Source organism: Aethalodelphis obliquidens, unplaced genomic scaffold, assembly GCF_003676395.1.
Source record: "Aethalodelphis obliquidens isolate GAN/ISIS:26980383/991018 unplaced genomic scaffold, ASM367639v1 scaffold89, whole genome shotgun sequence".
NCBI classification, from domain to species: Eukaryota; Metazoa; Chordata; class Mammalia; order Artiodactyla; family Delphinidae; genus Aethalodelphis; species Aethalodelphis obliquidens.
Genome location: NW_020838033.1, coordinates 5,185,628 through 5,191,627, shown reverse-complemented (window position 1 = coordinate 5,191,627; position 6,000 = coordinate 5,185,628).

Below are 6,000 nucleotides of genomic sequence, written 5' to 3'. Positions count from 1 at the left end.
AGTACCCAAGGGAGCCAATGAGGTTTTGTCCTCCATTAATGGTGTGTGTGTGTGTTTGTCTGGGGCGGGGCGCATTTTCCTTCCCAATCGACTGTTGGCTGACCAAAATGCCCGTTGGATACAAGGCCCCTGGCAGAGGACGGGGCCTCAGTCGTTCCTTCTCTGGGCAAAGGGCTTCTCCCCCAGCACACCCCAGACCTGGAGCCCTCCTTTGTTCCCCGCTTCCGGCAGCCCGCCTTGTTCTGGGATTCTTTGCGGTTTCTACTTAATGAATGTTTATCCTGCAGCCGGTTGGAGCCAGGAGAGGCCAGGAAGAGCTGAGAGGAGCCAGGAAGGGCCAGGAGGGTCAAGGCTCAGCATTCTGTCTCCAGAGGGCTCTGAATTCCAGCTGCCCTCAAGAATGTACCCGCCCCCCCCCCGCCCCCCAACACACACCCTTCCATCTGCCCTCCTCCCTGGGGAAGTAGCTCTTTTTCCCGGAGCTTGGCCAACCTGATCACCCCTCCCCCAGTCTGCTGGGCTGCACTTGCCCTACTGAGGTCACTGACGCCTAGGGCAAGTCAGAATTGAAAACATGTAAACACCTTCCGTCCCAGATTATAGAGGTGATACATGTTCACTGTTGCTCTGTTGAGATTTTGAAAAACGCAGGTTCTGGTCAGAAGTCACCTCCCAACTCCTGGCCCTGACTGTGGGCTCCGTGTGGGCAGGGCCTGTGTGGACACAGCCTTTGTCTTTCCCCCTCCCTCAGTGGGCATCAGCGGTGGCAGACGTGGGCACAGGGAGTGCTTAGTGAGTAGAACCCAATTAGAACCTAGTTCTGGACTTCATCCAAAGCGGATCCAGGGATGACCCTGCGTGGGGGGGGGAACCACTGACCTTCTCGGGGTGGGGGGCGGAATCGGATAAACCACGGGTCCAGACTGCAGTGCAGATGCCAGGCTCCGGCCCCAAGCTAGGAGCCATCCTAGATTCCTGTCCTTCCCTCGTGCTCCTCGTGACTCCATCAGCTCCACCCGTAGCCTCTGCGTCAGGATACACCCCGCGTCAGGCCACTTCTCACCAACCTCTCACATCTCCTTGAATCCAGCCCCCAGCTTCTCCTGCCTGGACTTTTGTCAGAGTCTCTTATCAGATCTCCAGCTTCCTCCCTTAGCTCCTGGTCTGTGATCTGGAAAGCGGCCACGGGGATCCCAGGGCTCCTCCGATCAAGGTCCCTTTACTCTCAGAATAAAGCCCAGCTCCCTAGGAAGACTGCTGACCTGTGGGCCTGGCCTCCCCCAGGACTCCCCTCCTGCACACCTGCCCCTGGCACACGCCTCTCAGCTCCGGGCATTCTTCCTCAGGGAGTCTGCCTCTGCTGTGCCCTCAGCCCGGTCCCCGGGGATCTGGAGGCTCCTTCGCCTCTCTCAGGTCTCTGTCCACGTGCCACCTCCTCAGGGGCCTCTCTTCCATGCCCCCCAACGCCCTTCACTCCTTCCCTTCTTTGCTTCTCCCCGGGTGCCCCTCACTCCTAGAATCACACTGTCTGCCAGTGTGAAAGCTGGCAGAAGCCCAGCATGAAAGCTCAGGAGGGCAGGGAGATTTTGACTGTTTTGTTCTAGAAGCCCAGAGTCTAGAAGGTGACTGGCACATAGAGGGTGATCTGTAATTATTGGTCGAATGAAAACGAAATAGGTCTTCTCCCTTTTTTTTCATCTTTTCCAGCAAATAATTATTAAGCATTTACTAGTGCAGGTGTTGGCCTGGGGCTAGATGCAGAGGGGAAGCTCTGTCTAGCTGGGGAGACAGAGCCAGGGCATTTGATGGGGCGAATGCGGGGGCTGGGGCCAGGGAGGCTGGGAAAAACTGGCCCAGCCTGAGTGGATCAGGCAGACGTCCCAGAGGAGGTGATGCCCAAGCTGAGCGCTGAAAGAGGGACTTGAGTTACTGGCATCCAGGTAAAGGAGGCAGGTGAGAAGGGAGGATGCTCCAGGCCAGCGGAAGGGCCTGCTTCCCTCCGGGAGGGCAAGGATGTGGCCCTCACGGCCTAGGGTCAGCCTCTGGTGTACAGCAGGTGTTTGGTGAAAATGCTGAGATAGCTTGAGTCCAGTAGTCACACCTGATTTTGAGGAAGACAGTTTCAGTTCCCGGACAGGAACCCTGCTGTGGGGAGGTCAGCAAGGGCTCCGTGGGGTTCACAGGATCAGATCAGTTTTGAAATGGAAAGGATCCCACATGCTAGAGCCTCTGCCCCTGAGGGAGGAAGCGCCGGTTCCCTTGAGGATGCTGGTGGGAGGGAAGTTAGCAAAAGTCCACTCAGGGGACCACAGTGGGCTCTAGGAAATCAGGGCAGACACGGGACATTTTTCTTTCTCTCTGTCCTGTGTCTGGCCCTCCCCATGCCCCAGCTCACGTGGTACGGGCCAAGGTTTGGCGCAGGAATCTGAATGGGGCCCAAGTAGCCCAGAATCAGGGCAGAGGCAGAGAGAGGTACCCCTGGCTAAGTGGCCGGCCAGGGCCCTGCCTGTATGGAGAGGAGCTGAACCTGGTCACGTACACTCAGCCCTGTGGGAGGGGCGGGGCAGGGAGAGGCCAGTCCTGTCTCCCTGGGGCGTGGAATGTGGCACTTTGGGGGAGGCTGACCCTCTCCCTCCCCCACTGGTCTGGACCTGGGGCAGTTCCCCAGGACTCAGCGCTCCCTCCCCTCCCCCATGCTTGGTCCCTTTCCTGTCAGGCTGGTTTTTCCTCCCCTGGGGACTCTAAGAGGAACACCTGGGGTCATCCTGGGTCAGCCTGCTGTGTCCCACCTTCCCTGGGTTCCCACTCGTGGGAAGTGACAGCCGCACTGGGTCACTTGAGTTGCCGCAGAGCCTCGGTCCCCGTGACACCACCCACCCGGCCTGAGCAAACTGCTCCACAGCACGGCCAGCCGTTTCTTGTCTCCATCCTTCACTCTGCATCATCAATCCTGGGACTAAGTCCAGGCCCTCTTTAGCCCCAACGGGTTCTATCTCAACAGACCTAACCGGGTCTCCCCACCCCTGGCCATGGCTCGCTCATCCTACCAACCCATTCAACACGTGGAACCCACGGCAATTTCTAAACTATGAAATTGACCACATCACATCCCTGGTTGCAATGACTTTCCACTGTCTTCAGGATGAATCAACCCTTTGGCCGAGAGTTACAGCCCCTGTGATTTCTCCCCTGGCTTCGCCCCTCCCCCACATGCCCCCAACTGAACTGAATGTCCAATGGCTCCCGAGCTGGCCCCAGCGATCCCACTCTCCCAGGATCTTCTGCCTGATAAACACCAACAGGTCTTTCAGTCTCTTGCTCAAGGGTGGTGCCTCTGTGAAACGTCTTGCTCCCAGGCAGAAATGAGGGCTCCCTCCCTTTGCCCCCCTCCCCGCCTGCCCGCTGCTGCGTGAGAATTCCCAGCACCCACACACCCGATTATACTGATTTGTATGAGGTCCATATGCCTACTGGTTCAATAGTTATATATATATATATTTTTTAATAAATTTATTTTTATTTTTTGTTTATGATTTTTTTGGCTGTGTTGGGTCTTCGTTGCTGAGCGCGGGCTTTCTCTAGTTGCAGAGAGCAAGGGCTACTCTTCGTTGCAGTGCATGGGCTTCTCATGGCAGTGGCTTCTTTTGTCGCAGAGCATGGGCTCTAGAGCACATGGGCTTCAGTAGATGCCGCACGTGGGCTCAGTAGTTGTGGCTCGCGGGCTCTAGAGTGCAGGCTCAGTAGTTGTGGTGCTTGGGCTTAGTTGCTCCGCGGCATGTGGGATCTTCCCAGACCAGGGCTCGAACCCGTCTCCCCTGCATTAGCAGGCCGATTCTTAACCACTGTGCCACCAGGAAAGCCTGACTCAACAGCTTCAGAATGGTGGCCCATAGAGTGGCTACTCCCTCCAGCACCCCCTAGAAACTCCCTCACAAATGTCTCCCATGTGCTCTCAAGGTGGCTGCTGGTTGCAGGCTCAGGCCGGGGTCACTCCAGCTCCAGCCCACCTGTCCACGTGCACTACATGGGGTGGCTGGCTGCCCGTTGTGAGAACCCCCATGTCCCTGCCAGAGGATGACACCGGATATTCCTAAGGCTTCCGATCCTTGGGGAACCAGAACAGAAGGGACCTCACTTCCCCCACCCCCGGGTCCAAGTCATCCGAGCTGAAGTTGCCCTCCTGCACCCAGACTGTTTCCAAGTCCCTCTTGAAATGTTCTGTCATGGGACTTCCCGTGCTTCCACTGCAGGGGGCGTGGGTTCGATCCCTGGTCGGGGAACTAGGATGCTGCATGCCACGTGGTGTGGCCAAAAAAAAAAAAAGAAAAAAGGAAAGAAAAGTTCTGTCGCCTTCTCTTCTTTTCCCTTCTCACCTTCTTGCTTCATAAAGAGGGAAATCAGAGCAAAGGACCCAGGGGTAGGGGCAGGAGCCTAGAAACCTTTTGCGGGGGGCTCTTCTCTCCCCACATCTACTGCTCCTCTTTCCAAAACTTCCTCTCTCCTTTCCTAACCCGACTAGAATGTCAGAGTGTATGAGTGGGGACACAGAGGTCTGTGTTGTGGGTACAGGGAGGGGAAGAGGGATTTACTGGATTAAATATGGCCAGTTCTAAATGTCCATCATATAGTGTTTCCTAAGAAATTGTTTTTAATTAGCAATTAATCATTTTTAATTAACTAGTAATACGTAAATACATTCTTGTTGTAAAAATTAGAATAGCAGGGCTTCTCTGGTGGCGCAGTGGTTGAGAGTCCGCCTGCCGATGCAGGGGACACGGGTTCGTGCCCCGGTCCGGGAAGATCCCACATGTTGCGGAGTGGCTGGGCCCGTGAGCCACGGCTGCTGAGCCAGTGCTTCCGAAGCCTGTGCTCCGCAACGGGAGAGGCCACAACAGTGAGAGGCCCGCGTACCGCAAAAAAAAAAAAAAAAAAAATTAGAATAGCAGAGACAAGCCTGGGTTCCCCTGACTACTGTCCTTCAATCAGCTTCTCTCCAAGGAAATCTCTGTTGTCAGTCTGGTGTGTTTCCTTCCTTATTTATGTGCTTACGTGCATATCCATATGCACTTGTAGAAATATCATCTTTTAAGTGTATGTCAGCATTAATTATATGTATTACTCTCCCGCTGCTTTTATTTTACCCAGCAACTGGTTCTTTAAGATTCTTCACGTGACTAAATATTGACACGACTCATTCTGTTTAATTCTTCTCCCGCCATGTGAATGTTACATAGTTCACTCAACTGTCTCCCTACCTGTTGTTGTTTCCGTCTTTCCTTTATTACAAATGATGCTTCAGAGAGTATCTTTTGATATGCCTCCCTGAATATATGAACAAGGGTTCTTTGGGGTAAATGCAGAAGAGTGGAACTGGGGCTTGCAGGGTGTGTGGAATTTTTTAAAGAAAGACACAGACAAATCGCCCTGCAAAGTGGGGACTGCAACTTGCCTCCCACTAATGTGCCTGTGGGAGTTCATTTGCCCACATCTTCCCCAGCACTTGACGTTATCAAACTTTGTAATTTTCCAGTCTAATGGGGAAGAGCGAATCTCCCATCTTCTCCTTGTTGCCCTTGGTTGGGCTGGGAGGGGAAATTGGTGCTGGGTTTTGGGGTTTTTTTTTTGCCCATGGGTCATAATTTCCCAACTCCTACTTTATTTTTTAATTTTAATTTTATATTGGAGTATAGTTGATTAACAATGTTGTGTTAGTTTCAGGTGTACAGCAGAGTGATTCAGTTATACATATCCGTGTACATCTATTCTTTCCAGTTAACTTGGTGCTGTTTATAGAAACTTCTAGCTAGCCCTGTTCAGAGTCCCATCTTCTACTTCTCCTTTCAGGGTCCCTGGTGCCCCAGTTCCCGAGCTTCTGGGTTTTGTGTTGAGAATCTTCGTGTTTCTGTGAATTTCCTGCCCTCCCCTCCTCTGTCCCTTCCCTATGCTCCCGAGCCCTAGGTCTCAGCTTCCTCGTCTGCTTTTAGTTACCATTTTCGAGCT